At 48.9% G+C, this 19049-nt stretch overlaps 1 protein-coding gene across 2 annotated transcripts in view; it reads left to right on the forward strand.

The window, feature by feature from the left end:
* The window catches only part of NEK4 (NIMA related kinase 4), a 278829-nt gene that overhangs the window by 213495 nt on the left and 46285 nt on the right, over positions 1-19049 (forward strand). The gene's annotated exons all lie outside the window — the stretch shown is intronic.

A 19049-nucleotide genomic window follows, 5' to 3' on the forward strand; every position in this document is an offset into this window, starting at 1 on the left:
GCGTGTTGTTTCAAAGTTGCTTCTTTGTTGCAAAGTTGCAGTCTTTGGTGAAGAGGGCCGCTGTCCTCTGGAGTTCTTGGTCCTTCTAGATGCAGGGCAGTCCTCTGAGGCTTCAGAGGTCGCTGGTCCCTGTGGAAAGCGTCGCTGGAGCAGTGTCTTTAGAAGTGGGGAGACAGGCCGGTAGAGCTGGGGCCAAAGCAGTTGGTGTCTTCGTCTTCTCTGCAGGGTTTTTCAGCTTAGCAGTCCTCTTCTTCTTCGGTTGCAGGAATCTGAGTTCCTAGGTTCTGGGGAGCCCTTAAATACTAAATTTAAGGGCGTGTTTTAGGTCTGGGGGGTTAGTAGCCAATGGCTACTAGCCCTGAGGGTGGGTACACCCTCTTTGTGCCTCCTCCCTGAGGGGAGGGGGGGGCACATCCCTAATCCTATTGGGGGAATCCTCCATCTGCAAGATGGAGGATTTCTAAAAGTCAGAGTCACCTCAGCTCAGGACACCTCAGGGGCTGTCCTGACTGGCCAGTGACGACTCCTTGTTTTTCTCATTATCTCCTCCGGCCTTGCTGCCAAAAGTGGGGCCGGGCTGGGGGGGGGGGGGGGCAACTCCACTAGCTGGAGTGCCCTGTGGTGCTGTAACTAAGGGGGTGAGCCTTTGAGGCTCACCGCCAGGTGTTACAGTTCCTGCAGGGGGAGGTGTGAAGCACCTCCACCCAGTACAGGCTTTGTTACTAGCCACAGAGTGACAAAGGCACTCTCCCCATGTGGCCAGCAACATGTCTGGAGTGTGGCAGGCTGCTAAAACCAGTCAGCCTAAACGGATAGTCGGTTAAGGTTTCAGGGGGCACCTCTAAGGTGCCCTCTGGGGTGTATGTTACAATAAAATGTACACTGGCATCAGTGTGCATTTATTGTGCTGAGAAGTTTGATACCAAACTTCCCAGTTTTCAGTGTAGCCATTATGGTGCTGTGGAGTTCGTGCATGACAGACTCCCAGACCATATACTCCTATGGCTACCCTGCACTTACAATGTCCAAGGTTTTGCTTAGACACTGTAGGGGCACAGTGCTCATGCACTGGTGCCCTCACCTATGGTATAGTGCACCCTGCATTAGCGCTGTAAAGCCTGCTAGAGGGGTGACTTATCTATACTGCACAGGCAGTGTAAGGTTGGCATGGCACCCTGAGGGGTGTGCCATGTCGACTTAGTTGTTTTGTCCTCACTAGCACACACAAGCTGGTAAGCAGTGTGTCTGTGCTGAGTGAGGGGTCGCCAGGGTGGCATAAGACATGCTGCAGCCCTTAGAGACCTTCCCTGGCATCAGGGCCCTTGGTACCAGGGGTACCAGTTACAAGGGGCTTACCTGGATGCCAGGGTGTGCCAATTGTGGAAACAAAAGTACAGGTTAGGGAAAGAACACTGGTGCTGGGGCCTGGTTAGCAGGCCTCAGCACACTTTCAAATCAAAACGTAGCATCAGCAAAGGCAAAAAGTCAGGGGGTAACCATGCCAAGGAGGCATTTCCTTACACATCCCCTAGCAGGGCATCTGGGCCAGGACAAAACATGGAATAGGCTGGTTAACCACTGTAGGGAGTTGGCTCTGTATATACTATCTCAAAGTAAGAGATAGTGTGCACAGAGTCCAAGGGTTCCCCTTAGAGGTAAGATAGTGGCAAAATGTGGTAATTCTAATGCTCTATTTTGTGGTAGTGTGGTCGAGCAGTAGGCTTATCAGAGGGTAGTGTTAAGCATTCGTTGTACACACACAGGCAATAAATGAGGAACACACACTCAAAGACTTAACTCCAGGCCAATAGTTTTTATATAGAAAAATATATTTTATTAATTTATTTTAGAACCACAAGATTCAAGATTTTAAGTAAATACATAAAATGCAAGGTACTCCACACAGGTAAGTAAGGAACTTTGAATTAGAGCAGTAACATACACAGTTTTAGTTAAAATGGCAATAAGCTATTTTAAAAGTGGGGACACTGCAAAAATCAACAGTTGGTTAGTTTTTCAGGTAAGTAAGGCACTTACAAGCTCAAGTTCCTGGGCATAGGCAGCCCACCGTTGGGGGGTCGAGGCAACCCCAAAGTCACCGCACCAGCAACACAGGGCCGGTCAGGTGCAGAGGTCAAAGGAGGGCCCAAAACACATAGGCACCTATGAAGAACAGGGGTGCTCCGGTTCCGGTCTGCCAACAGGTAAGTACCTGCGTCTTCGGAGGGCAGACCAGGGGGATTTTGTAGAGCACTGGGGGGGACACGAGTAGGCACACAAAACACACCCTCAGCGGCACAGGGGCGGCCGGGTGCAGTGTGCATAGCAGGCATCGGGTTGTCAATATTAATCAATGGAGGGACCCGGGGGTCACTCTAGCGGTGCAGGCAGGGCACAGGGGGTTTCTCGGGCCAGCCACCGACTGGGCTAGGCAGAGGGTCACCTGATGGTCACTCCTGCACTGGATTTCGGTTCCTTCTGGTCCTGGGGGCTGCGGGTGCAGTGCTTGGTCCAGGCGTCGGGTTCCTTGTTTCAGGCAGTCGCGGTCGGGGGAGCCTCTGGATTCTCTCTGCATGTGTCACTGTGAGGGTCCAGGGAGGTTGTCTCGGGTTACTCACGAGGTCGCAGTCACCTGGGAGTCCTCCCTGTAGTGTTGGTTCTCTGGAGCTCGAGCTGGGGGCGTCAGGTGCAGAGGGTGAAGTCTCACGCTTCCGGCGGGAAGAGTGAAGTCCTTGAAAGTTGCAAGAAAGTTGCAAAGTTGTTGCTATTTTTGAACAGTGCTTCTGTTCTTGGGAGGCTCTTGGTCCTTCGGGTTCAGGGCAGTCCTCTGAGGCTTCAGAGGTCACTGGTCCCTGTCGGATGCGTCACTTTGCAGGTTCTTTGAGTCTGGAGACAGGCAGGTAGGGCGGGGGCCAAGTCAGTTGTCGTCTCCGTCGTCTCTGCAGGGCTTTCAGGTCAGCAGCCATTCTTGTTGTAGGTTGCAGGAATCTGATTTCCTGGGTTCTGGGGTGTCCCTAATTACTGAATGTAGGGGTATGTTTAGGTCAGGAGGGCAGTAGCCAATGGCTACTGTCCTGGAGGGTGGATACACCCTCTTTGTGCCTGCTCCCTGAGGGGAGGGGAGGCACATCCCTAATCCTATTGGGGGAATCCTCCAATCTCAAGATGGAGGATTTCTAAAGGCAGGAGTCACCTCAGCTCAGGACACCTTAGGGGCTGCCCTGGCTGGTGGGTGACTCCTCCTTGTTTTTCTCATTATCTCCTCCAGCCTTGCCGCAAAAAGTGGGGGCAGTGGCCCTGAGGGGCGGGCTTCTTCACTAGCTGGGATGCCCTGGGGTGCTGTAACAAAAGGCATGAGCCAGTTCCTGCAGGGGGAGGTGAGAAGCACCTCAACCCAGTACAGGCTTTGTTCCTGGCCACAGAGTGACAAAGGCACTCTCCCCATGTGGCCAGAAACTTGTCTGGTTGTGGCAGGCTGGCAGAAACTGGTCAGCCTAGCACTAGCAGTCGGACTGGTATTCAGGGGGCATCTCTAAGATGCCCTCTGGGTGCATTTTACAATAAATCCCACACTGGCATCAGTGTGCATTTATTGTGCTGAGAAGTTTGATACCAAACTTCCCAGATTTCAGTGTAGCCATTATGGAACTGTGGAGTTCCTGTTTGACAGACTCCCAGACCATATACTCTTTATGGCTACCCTGCACTTACAATGTCTAAGGTTTTGCTTAGACACTGTACGGGCATAGTGCTAATGCACATATGCCCTCACCTGTAGTATAGTGCACCCTGCCTTAGGGCTGTAAGGCCTTCTAGAGGGGTGACTTACCTATGCCACAGGCAGCGTGAGGTGATCATGGCACTCTGAGGGGAGTGCCATGTCGACTTAGTCTTTTTCTCCCCACCAGCACACACAAGCTGTGATGCAGTGTGCATGTGCTGAGTGAGGGGTCCCCAGGGTGGCATAAGACATGCTGCAGCCCTTAGAGACCTTCCCTGGCATCAGGGTCCTTGGTACCAGGGGTACCATTTACAAAGGACTTATCTGGGTGCTAGGGCTGTGCCAATTGTGGTAACAAAGGTACAGTGTAGGGAAAGAACACTGGAGCTGGGGCCTGGTCAGCAGGGTCCCAGCACACTTTCAGTCATAACTGGCATCAACAAAAGGCAAAAAGTCAGGGGGTAACCATACCAAGGAGGCATTTCCTTACAACCACTTCTACTGGACCAGGTATGTCGCAAAAAGTGAAGGATGTTTGTCAGTCTTGCCAAGCCAGTGGCCAGGCAACTGGGCACTTAAAGGTCCCCTTAATACCACTACCTGTGGTTGGGGTTCGTTTGAAAGGTTAGGGATTGACATTGTTAGCCCCATTTACCTTCCAACAGCATCAGGACATAGATATATCTTGGTAGTAGTGGATCATGCCAGTGGTTATCCTGAGGCTATTACTCTTAGGACAATCACTACACCTGCAGTTGCAAAAGCCCTCCTGGGTATCTTTACCAGGGCTGGCTTCCCCAAGGAGGTAGTATCAGATAGGGGGTCAAACTTCATGTCTGCATACTTAAAACACATGTCAGGAATGGGGAGTGACCTATAACTTCACTAGCCCATACCATCCACAAACTAATGGGCTGGTGGAAATATTCAACCAGACCCTAAAAGGTATGATTGGAGGACTCCCTGAAAAACTCAGGAGGAGATGGGATGTCCTACTTCCTTGCCTGCTGTTTGCCTACAGGGAAGTGCCACAAAAGGGAGTAGGCTTTGCTCCTTTTGAACTTTTGTTTGGGCACCCTGTTAGGGGACAACTGAGTCTTGTAAGGGAAGGTTGGGAGAGACCTCTCAAAGAGCCCAAACAGGACATTTGTGCTTGGCCTGCGTTCTAGGGTGGCTGAGTACATGGAGAAAGCCAGCAAACATATTCAGCCCAGCCAAGAGCTTCAAAAGAAAGCTTTGGTATGACCAAAAATCTGCTATGGTGGAGTTTCAACCAGGGCAAAAAATTTGGGTGTTGGAGCTTGTTGCTCCAATGGCCCTCCAGGACAAATGGCCTGGGTCCTATCCCATTCTTGAAAAGAAAGGGGAGGTCACTTATCTAGTGGACCTAGGCAGTTGCAAGAACCCCAAAAGAATCATACATGTCAGCCGCCTAAAACCTTTTTATGACAGAGTTGATGTGACCATGCTCATGGTTACAGATGAGGGACAGGAAGATGAGTGAGCCTTTCTCTGATCTCCCCTCCAGCAATCCCCAAGATGGTTCTGTAGATGGAGTGGTCTTTTCAGACACCCTCTCAGAACAACAGCAGACTGATTGTAGGCAAGACCTCAACCAGTATGCTGGGCTTTTTTCTCTGACCCCTGGGAAGACAAACTGGTGTACCCATGATGTGGACACTGGTGACAGCCTGCCTGTCAAGAACAAAATGTACAGACATTCTGACCATGTCAGAGAAAGCATATAAGCTGTAGTCAAGTAAATGTTGGATTTGGGTGTCATTGAACCCACAGAGAACCCCTCGGCCAGCCCAGTAGCATTATTCCCCAAACCTCACTCCAAGGGTGACAAGAAAGAAATGAGGTTTTCTGTGGACTACAGGGGCCTCAACTCAATAACAAAGGCAGATGAACACCTAATCCCAAGAGCTGACGATCTCATTGACAGATTAGGGGCAGCTAAGTATGAGTACTTATGATTTAACATCCGGGTACTGGCAGATTGGTCTGACCCCATGAGCAAAAGAGAGGTCAGCATTTCCTCTAATAGTGGGTATTATAAATTCACTGTTATGCCCTTTGGACTAAGGAATGCACCTGCCACCTTCCTAAGGTTGGTGAACCAAATCCTTGCTGGACTGGAAACATTTAGTGAAGCTTACTTAGATGATAAAGCTGTCTAAAGTTCCACCTGGCAGGATCACCTGATCCACCTGGGAAAGGTCCTTGAGGCTCTGCAAAAGGCAGGCCTCACTATCAAGGCCAGTAAGTACCATTTAGGGCAGGTAATAGTTGTGTACTTGGGCCACCTGGGTGGTTGAGGCCAAGTACAACGTCTCCAACCCGAGATTCAGACTATTCTGGCTTGGGGAACTCCCAGAACCCTGACACAAGTCAGGGTATTCCTCAGCTTAACTGGATATTACAGGAGGTTTGTGAAGGATTATGGCACCATAGTTGCCCCCCACCCTCACAGAACTTACCTCCAAGAAGATGCCCAGAAAAATCAACTGGACATTGAGTTGTCAAGAGGCCTTTGACACTCTGAAGAAAGCTATGTGCTCTGCTCCAATTCTACAAGGACCAGACTACTCCAGGGCATTCATAGTCCAAACTGATGCATCTGACATGGGGATATAAGCGGTCCTTTCCCAAAGGAATGACGATGGACATGACCAGCCAGTTGCTTTTATTACCAAAAGCTACTCACTAGGAAACAAAAATGGAGTGCCAAAGAGAGGGAAGCCTTTGCCGGGGTTTGAGCTCTGAAGAAGCGGAGGCCATACTTGTTTGGCTCTCATTTCACTGTTCAGACTGACCACAGGCCTCTCAGATGGCTACAGCAAATGAAAGGTGAGAAGCCCAAACTACTTAGGTGGTCCATTTACCTACAGGGGATGGACTTTAAAGTGGAACACCGACCAGAGAATGCCCATGCCAATGCAGATGGCCTCTCCAGGTTCTTCCATTTGGAAGTTGAAGACTCACTAGGGAAAGGGTAGTCTCGTCCTCTTTCGTTTTTTGGGGTGGGGGGTAGTGTGAGAGAGGAGGCCTCTTTCTGCATGATTAGGCCCCCACTTACTGCACCATGGTGATGTGTCCTAGAAATTGTAGTGCCAATGGCCCCTGCTAATCAGGTTCCCTGGGCCAGAGCTCTTTCCCTAAATCTGTTGTGATGCTTGGCACAATTGGATACACTCTTAAATATCACTGTAAGTCCCTAGTAAATGGGTACACCAGTACCCAGAATATTAGGAGTAGGCCTCTGAGGGCAGCTGCACTGATTGTGCCACCCTCAGGGGCCCTGCACCCAGCACTGCCATTGCAGGCTGAGTGTTCTGGGACAAACTTAAAAGACCAATTTGACATGGCACAATTCCTGTGTGCCCTGACCCCCCCCCCCCCCCTCCCCACCCCCCCTCAAACACTGCATATACTATGGATAAGACACCCCTCTGGCAGGCCTTCTAGCCCTAAGGAAGGGTGCACCATACTATATGTGAGGGCATTGCTGCATGAGCAATATACCCCTACTGTGTCCTTGCCAAACCTGGGACATAGTGAGTGAACAGAGCAGCCATTTTCAATGCATGTACTGGACACTGGTCAAACTAGAGTTCCCCAGCTACATGATGGCCACTCTGCACCCTGGGTGGTTTGGTATCAAGCAACTCAGAATGATAAATCCGAGCTGGTACCAGTATTGGATTTATCCCTAAATGTACCCAGGGGTCACCTTAGAGGTGCCCCCCTGCAAAAGCTAATCTAACTGGCATGGTTGCTGACTGGTTCCATCCAGCATGCCACCTCCAAACGGCCTATATACAAACCTTGGGGTGGGGGTGTTGGGGGGGGGGGGGGTGCTGCCTGGCTCTCTGGTTTGTAAAAACAACAAGTGATTGACAGAATGCTGAACATTGTCAAACATTCACCCCCAGTACAGTGATCTGGGCCTAAATCCATCGTTTTTTTGCTGCCCATGCCATTCCAGTTTGGACCCAGCCATATGCAAATCAGTCTTGACCCTGTTCCCCATGGGAACAGTCCAGCCCGAACTGCTAGGCCAGGTCTTCCCTGGACTGGAAACAAGCATCGGGGTCCTTGGTACCAGGGGTTTCACCCCTCATCAGCCAGGCTAGCTTGAATCCAGTGGCATGGGAAGCACAGGACCCACGTCTGGGCATACCCTTGGCTGGGTCCAAACTGGGGTGGCATGGTGAGCAAAAGAACGATGGATTAAACCCAGATCTGTGGCTGGGGGTGAGTGTTTGACAATGTTCAGCATTCCGTCCATCACTTGTTGTTTTTGCTTTGTCGCCCTAAGTGGGAAGGGTATGCCCAGACGTGGGTCCCGTGCTTCCCATGCCACTGGATTCAAGCTAGCCTGGCTGATGAGGGGTGAAACCCCGAAACCGGTCCCAGGATGCTTGTTTCCGGTCCAGTGAGGACCTGGCTTGGCAGTTCGGGCTGGACTGTTCCCATGAGGAACAGGGTCAAGACTGATTTGCATATGGCTGGGTCCAAACTAGGGTGGCATGGTGAGCAAAAGAACGATGGATTAAACCCAGATCTGTGACTGGGGGTGAGTGTTTGACAATGTTCAGCATTCCGTCCATCACTTGTTTTTGCTTTCTCTGGTTTGTAAGACAATGCCCTTCCTGGGCGGAGGAGCTAACACCCCCTCCCTGAGGAATGTGCTCTCTCCTGGCGGTGAGCTTCAGAGGGCTACCGTCCTTGATACTCGAGCCCCCAAGCCTGCTGCTAGCAGCAGATGGTTTCTCCCTTTGTCAGCCCCCACTTTTGGCTGGAGAAAAGATGGGAAACCACACACAGGGTTGGAGGAGGGGTCTCCCTGAGCATGCACCACTCCTAGGGGCATTCAGGCAAAGTGGACCCTCCATTTAATTTTTCTCCATGTTGGATGGCTGGAAAATAGCCAGGAAGTGGTCACTGTAGTGGGTGTAGCCACCCAGGGGTAAGTGTCCCATTGGACACTGAGGTTCCCCCTAAAATGCCCACTAAATTCGGTATTTAGTGGGCTTCCCTAGACCAAGATTCTAGACTCATCATGAAGAAAAGAAGACCGTACCAAATAACCTAACAGCATGAGAACAGAGGACCTGCTGCACCAGAAGAGGCTTCAAGCAAGATCCCTGCTTGCTGCAACAGAGTCCAGACAATCGCCGCTGCGAAGGACCTGACCACTGGACCAACCTCAAAAGACACAGAGGACCTCCAGGCTTCACAAATATCCTAAATCTCCCTTCTGAGTGGAGGCACCACTCAAGAAACCAAAGAAACCTGCAAAAGATGAGCAAACCAGTGAGGGTCACTTCACCGACCAGATGATATCTCCGCAACCGGAAGTCGCAGCCGGACCCGACGACACACCAACTACAGACCGGATGAGACCTACAAGTGTGCCAACTTTGGTGGCACTGCACCCTCCCGTGACACCAGGTACTGGTCAGTGCACGTTGGACAAGTGCAAAAACAGCTCCCCCAGAGCTGCAACTGGACCAGGAGGAAGCCCTAGTCGAGGGACTTCAGGAACACCCCTGACCTCCCACCAGAGAGCCTTTGTCATCCTGCAAGGCCCGCAGAAGAAGACTTACCTCCAGCTCCAAAGTGTTTCATTGCGCCAAGCATCCAAGACCTCCAACTCTCCCTGCATCCGGCCGCCCTGAGCCCTGCATCACAGAACCTGCTGTGTGCCATGGGTCCCTAACCCCTTGTGACCCTGACAGCCCATGGGGACCCAAAGGCACCACCTTTAAACCTGCAAACCAACTCCTTTTCCAGGTGGCCCCCTCTAAGTGGCCCTGTGCCAAGAGACTTGCCAGCATTGCTCCCGCTGGAACTGGGAGCCGCCTGAGACTCTCCAGCTGGCATGGTGTGCCCACCAACCTCATCGACCATCCTGCAAAAAAGAGACTGGTAACTCACCTATGTGCTTTTATGTTCATTTTTCTATGTGGCCTCCCATTGATTCCAAAGGTGCGTAATTACGCACAGAAAAACTAACTTTTATAAAACTTTGAAAAATCATAACTCAAAAAGTGCTTAACGTATCTTAACCATTTTGGTCTTAAAACTTATATAAAAGTCTGAAGTATTTTTATAAATTCTGGTCTTGAGTTATTCATTTGAATGTATTTGGTGTATGACTGGATTTGCGAGTACAACAAATGCTCAGCACATCTCCTGGATTTGCCTAACTGATCGACCAGCTACCTCAAAAATTGGAGCATTAGGTGATCTGATTTTTACCTCTGGACACCAACGTGTGGTTGCCTGGACCCCTTGCGCAGTGTGCCTAGTTTTGCACACTACATAGAGGGCCAGCCTCCTACAGATAGCTAATGAAGTCTGATGTCTGGGATGCTGCTTGGAGAACTAGAGAATGAACTTTAATGAGCGTGAGTAAGAATGTGTTTTCTGTAGTTTGAGGGTCTGTGGTAGTTAGTGAAATATGTATGAGATGGGGTCTCTGTGTTGGAAGGATGTTATTTAAGCGCTTGTGCTGCTGGGATCCCGGAGTGATTGTGAGGTTTGGTAGTGTGTGGTGCTCATTGAGACACTTGATTATATTGCACCTTATAGGTTTCAATGGACCAGAGATTCTGGCCTAAACAGGCAGTGCCCTTGTCTGTGTCCGCCCTGTGGTGGTGCACACTGAGGATTGGATGGAAGTATGTAGAAGGCAATGGATAGGATATGCAGTGACTTCCTTTAGGGATGGAAGCAATTAAGTCAGCTTTCCGGGTTCTTTTTTTTCAACTGGTTCTTTATTGGATTTTGATTATTCTTTACACAGCAATTCACCACTGTAGGAGGCTGGCCTGGCTTGTAGTGGGTACCTTGGGTACTTACACCTTATACCAGGTCCAGTTATCACTTATTAGTAGATTAGAGGTGTTCTAGCAGCTTAGACTGATAGAGGTAGCTATAGCAGAGCAGCTTAGGCTGAACTAGGAGACATGCAAAGCTCCTGCAATACCACTGTAGTCACACAGTACTTATACACAAGTAAAGACAATACTCAGTGTTACCAAAAATAAAGGTAGTTTATTTGGGTGACACAAGACCATAAATATCTTAGAGGCAATACTCCTTCTGGAGGTAAGTATTATACACAATATATACACTAGACACCAAAATAAGGTAAGTAATTAGACATAGGATAGTGCAAACAATAGGAAATGCAATAGAATGCAATGGGAGCAAATATGTCTAGGGGCAACACAAACTATATACTAAGAAATTTGAACGTGAATCACAAATTCCCCCCTAGACAAATGTAGTGTGTGCAGAATCGCTGGGAGAGTAAGAATACAGTAAAGGTAAGTAAAATACCCCAACCCAGAGCCCAGAAAAGCAGGAGTAAAGTACTGCAAGTTTCCTTAGCACACACTACAAGTTGTGATTAGAGTTATTGCAAGAACCAAGCAAGACTGCACACAACAACTGGTGGATTCCTGGACCTGAAGATCTGCAAAGGAAGGAGACCAAGTCCAGAAGTCGAAAGAAGTTCCAGGAAGGACAGGAGCCCCTGCCAACCCAGAAGAGGGTGCAAAAGAAGGGTCCCAGGTTGGACAAAGACTGCAGAAATGCACCCAAGGAAGATGTCAGCGGGTTCCTGCATGATGCACTGGATGTCCCACGAAGAGAAGTTGGATGTAGGTGAGTTTTGGCGCTCGATTCCTCCAACAAGTCTTGGTTCTGGCAAAGTTGTGTTTTCCATCAGGTTGGCACTATCTGGACCGAGGAGGACTGGGGGCCTCAACTCTGTGTGAGGAGGAAAAGGGGGCTCTCAGCACTTCAAAGAGCCCTCAGAATGCCAGATAGCACCACGGGAGTCCCAGGACACAGGGACAAAGGAGGTGCAAAATGCGGTTGGTGCAGCACTACAAAGGAAGGTCCCACACTGCCGGAGAACAACTCAGCGAGTTGAGCGTCGCAGGATAGAGTGCTGGGGACCTGGGCCAGGGGGACCTGGGCCAGGCTGTGCACGAAGAAATTTAGCAAATAGTGCACAGAGGCCTCAGGAGGTGAAGAAGACGTAGTGCACAGGGATACTGTCGTTCTCGGGGAAGGCAAGGTCTTACCTCCTCCAAATTGGGACAGCAGGACCCCAGGACAGTCTGTGTTGATAGGGTGCACCCTCTGTGTTCCAAGAACATGCTCGTCTCTAGGAGAGAAGTTCAAGAGAACCGGTTGTCGACTTAGAAGGTGCCTGCGTGAGCAGGGAAGTGACTCAGTCACTTTACTGGAGATTTATTCAGTCCTTCTGGTGCAGGGTGAAGACAGGGAGCCCTCAGAGAGTGCACACCGTGGAAACTGTTGCAGGTAATGGCTGGAGCTGAAGTTGCAGAGGAAAAGTATCCCTTCTGGATACTTTGTTGCTTTTACAGCGGTTCCTGGAGCAGTTTGCGGTTGATCCGAGGTCAGAGGATGAAGTAGTAGTTGCAGAGGATTCCTGCTGGAAACTTGCCAGTAGAATCTGAAGAGAACTCACAGGAGAGACCCTAAATAGCCCTGAGGGGGGATTGGCTACCTTATCAGGAAAGGACCTATCAGGAGACGTCTCTTATGTCACCTGCTGGCACTGGCCACTCAGAGGCCTCCAGAGTGTACCCACACTTTGGAAAACAAGATGGCTGAAGTCTGGGACACACTGGAGGAGCGCTGGGCACCACCCCTGGGGTGGTGATGGACAGGGGAGTGGTCACTCCCCTTTCCTGTGTCCAGTTTTGCGCCAGAGCAAGGACTGGGGGTCCCTGAACCGGTGTAGACTGGCTTATGCGAGGAGGGCACCATCTGTGCCCTTCAATGCATTTCCAGAGGCTGGGGCGGCTACCACTCCCCAGCCTGTAACACCTATTTCCAAAGGGAGAGGGTGTAGCACCCTCCTCCCAAAGGAAATGCTTTGTTCTGCCTTCCTGGGACTGAGCTGCTCAGACCCCAGGAGGGCAGAACCCTGTCTGTGAGGTGGCAGCAACTGTAGCTGCATTGCAAGCCTCAGAGATCTGGTTTGGCAATACTGGGGGTCCATAGTGGAGCCCCCAGGATGCATGGAATTGGCTCCCCAATACCAGATTTAGAATGGGGGGACAATTCTATGATCTTAGACACCTTACATGGCCATATTCAGAGTTACCATTGTGAAGCAACATATAGGTATTGACCTATATGTAGTGCACATGTGTAATGGCGTCCCTGCACTCACAAAGTCCCGGAAAATGGCCCTGAACTATGTGGGGGCATCTTTGCAAGGGTGCCCTCACACTTAGTAACTTTGCACTTAACCTTCAGCAAGTGAAGGCTAGACATATAGGTGACTTATAAGTTACTTAAGTGCAGTGAAAATGGCTGTGAAATAATGTGTGCACTATTTCACGCAGGCTACAACGGCAGGCCTTTGGAAGGGTTAGTCTGAGCTCCTTATGGGTGGCAAAATAAATGTTGCAGCCCATAAGGATCTCCTGGAACCCCAATGCCCTGGGTACGTAGGTTCCATATTCTAGGGACTTATAAGGGGGGTCCAGTGTGCCAACTGAAATTGGTAAATGAAGTCACTAGCCTATAGTGACAAATTTAAAAGCAGAGAAGAGCATAAGCACTGAGGTTCTGGTTAGCAGAGCCTCAGTGACACAGTCAAACACTTTACACAACACACACATTAAGCCATAAAGTATGAGCACTAGGGTCCTGACCAGCAGGATCCCAGTGAGTCTGGCAAAAACATACCGACATACAGGAAAAAATGGGGGTAACATGCCAAGAAAGATGGTACTTTCCTACGACACATAATGCGTTTTTTCTTTGTTTAGCATCTCACAGGGTAAACTCATATATAACAACTACACCAGCCATTGTATCTCTGATCCTCCTGAGGAGAATTACCTGGAATTTACATTCAAATCAAACAACAGCTTACAAACTAAGAAAACTTTAGATCCAGTTGGAGCCTTAGAATGAGCATTTCTTACAGTAGGCTAATACATCAATCATGAGTCAACGGTTTTATAAACCTGCTTACTGTATGTTTAATCATTTCTCTTCTTATGTCTCCCAACATCCACTAAACAGATCTTGTTGACTGTCCAGTGTTAAAGGGCACTCTACTTACATTAAACATTTTCATAGAGGTCACAGATCAGACTTAGCTTTGAGTTTCTCCAGAGGTCCATCCAATAATACATGTCTGCCACCCCACCCTTCCACGTCTGCACACTAGATACATTTCAGTATACGTCTACTTTCTAGATCGCTCAGCCAGCCCAACAGTAATGGTGTGGTAGGGGCCTTCCATAACATGAAAACTCACCTCTTCATTAATACCAGTACCAGATCTATAAATGTACACGTTTCCTTCTATTCTTGCGTTACTTTCATCCCAACAGATCTTTCAGCACCAGACTGCCTATCAGCTCCAACACACACTGCAGCCCTTCAGTCCAGATAATGGTATATTACAGTGTAGGAGGCTGGCCTGGTTTGTAGTGGGTACCAAAGGTACTTACACCTTATACCAGGCCCAGTTATCCCTTATTAGTGAAATGTAGTCAGTGTCTAGAAGCCAGGCTGTCTAGGGGTAGCTGTAGCTGAGCAGCCAAGGCTGAACTAGGAGACATGCAAAGCTCATGTAATGCCACTGTAGTCACACACATGAAAGAAAATACTCAGTGTTACAAAAATAAAGGTAATTTATATTGGTGACACATATGCCAAAAATACCTTAGATACTATACTCCCATAGGAAGTAAGTAATATACACAATATATACACTAGTATCCAAAAACAGATAAGTATACAGTAAACAGTGCAAATAGTGAAAATCACATTAGATTGAAATGGGCCTAGGGCAGAGGTCTTCAAACTTTTTGATGCCGGGACCCCCTCTTAAAAAAATTTAGGTGTAAGGACCCCCTCCTGATAAAAATGTCTTGAACCGGGTACTCCTCATCATCAACAATAATAAACATTCCCATTTTGCACAGCAAATCATTTTTACTGTGAGGAAATAATATTAAACAGTGTTTAGCAAATCAAAGATGAGCGAGTGTGGGGGCGTGGTCAAGGGTGTGGCTAAAAACAAAGGTCCTCATTTATTAGGAATTGACATGGGGCAGAGCTGCATGTCTTCTTGCTACACTGCCACACTCCAATACAAAAGGGCAGGAATGGACCGTATTTATGAAATACAGTACATTTCTGTCCTTTCCCCCTGCGCTGGCGCACAATTGCTGCCTAGTGCCAACATAGGCAGGATTGTATTTGTGCAGGAAGGGTTACCTTCCTGCACAAAAACAATCCAGAAAGGCATTGTACCTCTTTCTACATGTGTGGCAGATAGCAGCACACATGGAAAGAGAAAAACAAGGAGAAATTAAAACATTTCTCTGCATTATGCGTGCTCTGGGGAGATGTAAGGTTTTAGTACTACTCCAGTTTACGTGATTTTGTAAATCTGGGGCAGTGCCAAAATCCATCTGTGTTGCATAGGAACACCCACCACTACACCCGTGGAACGCCTCCTTGGCGCAAAGTAAGGCAATGCAGCGACTTGCACTGCATTGCCTTACTCCATGTCTACAAGGCCATTCAATCCACTCAGGGTGGCTTTGAGTCAGCTCATAGGTACGATTGAGATGCTTGTGATGCTGGAGCATCAAAAAAAGTGATGCTCCACCAGCGCAAGCCTCCCATAAATAAACCCAAAATATTCTCTAAATTTTTTTTAAGTCTTTCACCGCCAGGTAGCTACATATAAAATAATAGCCAGCTGAAATGAAAAATAAGTAAAATAAAGTTGTTACTCATTGGGAAATGCACTGTAGTGCATTATGAAACCTCTATTACTTAATGCACTGCAGAGGTCTGTGTTTAACCGGAGAGCAACAGAACTAAATCTTTGTTAGTACAGTTGAGAATAGTGACTTGTGTATTTTTAGTGCCATGAGGTCACAACCTGTGACAGAAAGCACTGTGAATATATAAAAAGGCATTATTTTATACTTGCATTGCACACAGTATAATATAGGCCACTACAAAAAGGTTTATTATAAAACTGTGCTTCCAAAATGTGGATTTAAGTAATATCAGAGCATATACAATACCTTTTTTTTTTTTTTAGTAGCTGTCCCTTCAACACCTCCAGGTGAAGTGAGCACTGTGTAAATACAATTACAATTAAAAGCATGCACTTCACAGCTCAGTTGTTAACTCTTCGCACTACCCCTCAAAAAAAATAAATGTTTGTCCTCACAAAGCTTTGATCATTTAAAGCTGCTCCCAAGCACCCTTTACATTTGCAGATCGGCTTGTAGGGCACATTTGCTTTTCATTCAGGAAGCAGAAGCCCTGGGCTGAAAGTCTCCTCAGCTGTCTGTGCGGCTTTCACAGCACAGGAGACTCAAATTAAAGTTCAGCTGAGGCATTTTAAGGATCAGCTGGGGGAATGTGCGACCCCCTTTTCAGGTCTCCACGACCCCCCTGGGGGTCCCGACCCCCAGATTGAAGACCTCTGGCCTAGGGGGATCACAAACCATATACTAAAATAGTACAATACGAAAGTCGGTTTCCCACCTAGGCAAGTGTAGTGTGTAGAGGGGCGCTGGGAGTGTAAGAAAACACTAAAAGGTAAGTAATAGAACCCATCCAGAGCCTGGGAAAACGGGAGTAAATCACAGTACGTTTCATGAAACGCACAAGAAGTCGTGATAGAAGATTATGCAAGAACCAGAAGAGACTGCAAGACACCAACAATGGATTCCTGGACCTGAAGACCTGTGGGAGAAGGGTCCAAGTCCAAGAAGCACTGAAGAGTCCAGGGAGAACAGGAGCCCCTGCTAACCCGGATGAAGGTACAAAAGAAGAACCACAGGTAAAGAAGACAAAGTCAGTTATGCACCCAAGAAGACAGATGCGTGTTCCTGGTTGGTGCAGAAGTTGTCCCAAGCCAGATGGATGATTGCAGTCTGGCTTGCGTTGCTGGATTCAGCCAACAAGCCTTGGCACACGCAAAACTTGTGGTTGGCGGAAGATGGCGCTGCCCGGGACCAGGAGGGACCTGGTAGCCTCTACCCGGAAGACCAGACAGTGCACACAGGAGTCCCACAGCACGGGGACAAAGAAGGTGCAAATGGAGGCCCATGCAGCACGACACAAAGGGATCCCACGCTGCCGGAGAACCACTCAAGAAGCTGTGCATCGCAAGATGAAATGCTGGGTTCCTAAGCTGGGCTGTGCACGAAGAACTTCTTGGAAGGTTGCACACAAGCCTTGGCAACTGCAAGTCACGGGTACTGTCTTGCGTGAGGAGGCAAACTCTTACATCCACCAAAGTTGGACAGTTTTACCTTGGGACTGTCGGGGTCACTTTAGTCCACCACCCATGTTGCTGGATCCACGCTCGACGTCTAGAGAGGGGACCCATGCCACCGGTCGTCACTGCAGAGAGGTGCCTGCTGAAGCTGGGAAGTGACTCTGTCACTCCATGGGAGATTCCTTCGGTTCTTCTGGTGCAGGCTGAAGACGGGCAGCCCTCAGAAGATGCACGACCTGGAAACAGTTGCAGTTGCTGGCAGGAGCTGAAGATACAATGTTGCAGAAGTTGTCTTTGCTTCTTTGTTGCAGTTTGTAGAGTTCCTCGAGGGTTCAGCTGCGGTTCCATCGTTAGAAGATGAAGTAAAGGATGTAGAGGATTCCTGCTGGAGTCTTGCAAATCCAAACCTGAAGAAACACCCGGAGGAGAGACCCTAAATGGCCCTGAAAGGGGGATTGGTCACCTAACCAGGTAAGCACCTATCAGGGGAAGTCTCTGACGTCACCTGCTGGCACTGGCCACTCAGATGCACCCAGAGTGCCCTGCCAACCTTGAATCCAAGATGGGAAAACCCAGGGACACTCTGGAGATGCTATGGGCAACACCCCTGGGGTGGTGATGGACAGGGAAGTGGTCACTCCCCTTTCCTTTGTCCAGTTTCGAGCCAGAGCAGGGACTGGGAGTCCCTGAGCTGGTGTAGACTTGATTATTCAAGGAGGGCACCATCTGTGCCCTTCAAAGTATTTCCAGAGGCTCTGGGAGGCTACTCCTTCCAAGCCCTTAACACCTATTTCCAAAGGGAGAGGGTGCTTCCCCCCTCTCCCAAAGGAAATCCTTTGTTCTGCCTTCCTTGGCTTGAGCTGCTCAAGCAACAGGAGGGCTCAAACCTGTCTGTGAGTTGGCAGCAGCTGGGGCTGCATAGAAAACCTCATAAGACTGGTACGGCAGTACTGGGGGTCCACTGTGGAGCCCTCAGAGTGCATGGAATTGTAAAACCAATAGTGGAATCAGTATTGGGATACAATTCTCAGGTGTAAGACACCTTACATGGCCATATTCGTAGTTACCATGGTGAAGCTGGACATAGGTATTTACCTATGTCCAGTGCACGCATAAAATGGCATCCCCGCACTTACGCACAGTCTGGAAAAATTGTCCTGGATAACATGGGGGCACCTCTGCTAGTGCAGGGGTGTCCTCACACACAGGCTGACATAGAGGTGACTTATAAGTGACCTGGTACAGTGTAAATGGCTGTGAAATGGTGCATGCACCATTTCCCACAGGCTGCAATAGCAGTCCTTTAGCAGCCTTTGCATGAGCTCCCTATGGGTGGCAAAAGTAATGCTGCAGCCCATAGGGATCCCCTGGAATCCCAATGCCCTGGGTAGCTTAGGTACCATATTCCAGGGACTTATAAGGGGGCAGCAGTATGCCAATTTGGGATGAAATACTGGGTTAGCACTATGTAGTGACAAATTTGGGAACAGAGAGAGCATAAGCACTGGGGTCCTGGTTAGCACGGCTCCAGTGACAGTCAAACACACTGACAAACAGGCCGAAAATGGGGGTAACCATGCTAGAAAGAGGCTACTTTCTCACATACAGGACACTGCCACACCTAATACCAGAAATCTGCTTCATCTTGGGCAAATGTTAGATGCTAATGCTCAAAAACAAAGTGTTCCTATACCAAAAAGCAAACTCCTACTCTAAGAGACAAAACAAGAGATGGAACGAAAAAGAAAGAGAGTATTCCTTTGACACCCACCCCCTACCGCAACCCACACCCACCCCCCTCCGCCAAGTCAAGTTTACCAGGGAAATATTCTTCCTTCTCTTCTGGGTGAAGAGTCTGGCCTTCCGGCCTCATTTCACTCCTGTTGTGATACAAAGGTTAGATGCACCTTGATACAGACGGCTCATCATTTTTGAAGTTGAGTATGTGTGGTCAATGTAATTATACTGGGTGTAATTACATCTGGTGTTTTTTTTTCA

The sequence above is a fragment of the Pleurodeles waltl genome, chromosome 9, assembly GCF_031143425.1.
Source record: "Pleurodeles waltl isolate 20211129_DDA chromosome 9, aPleWal1.hap1.20221129, whole genome shotgun sequence".
NCBI lineage: Eukaryota > Metazoa > Chordata > Amphibia > Caudata > Salamandridae > Pleurodeles > Pleurodeles waltl.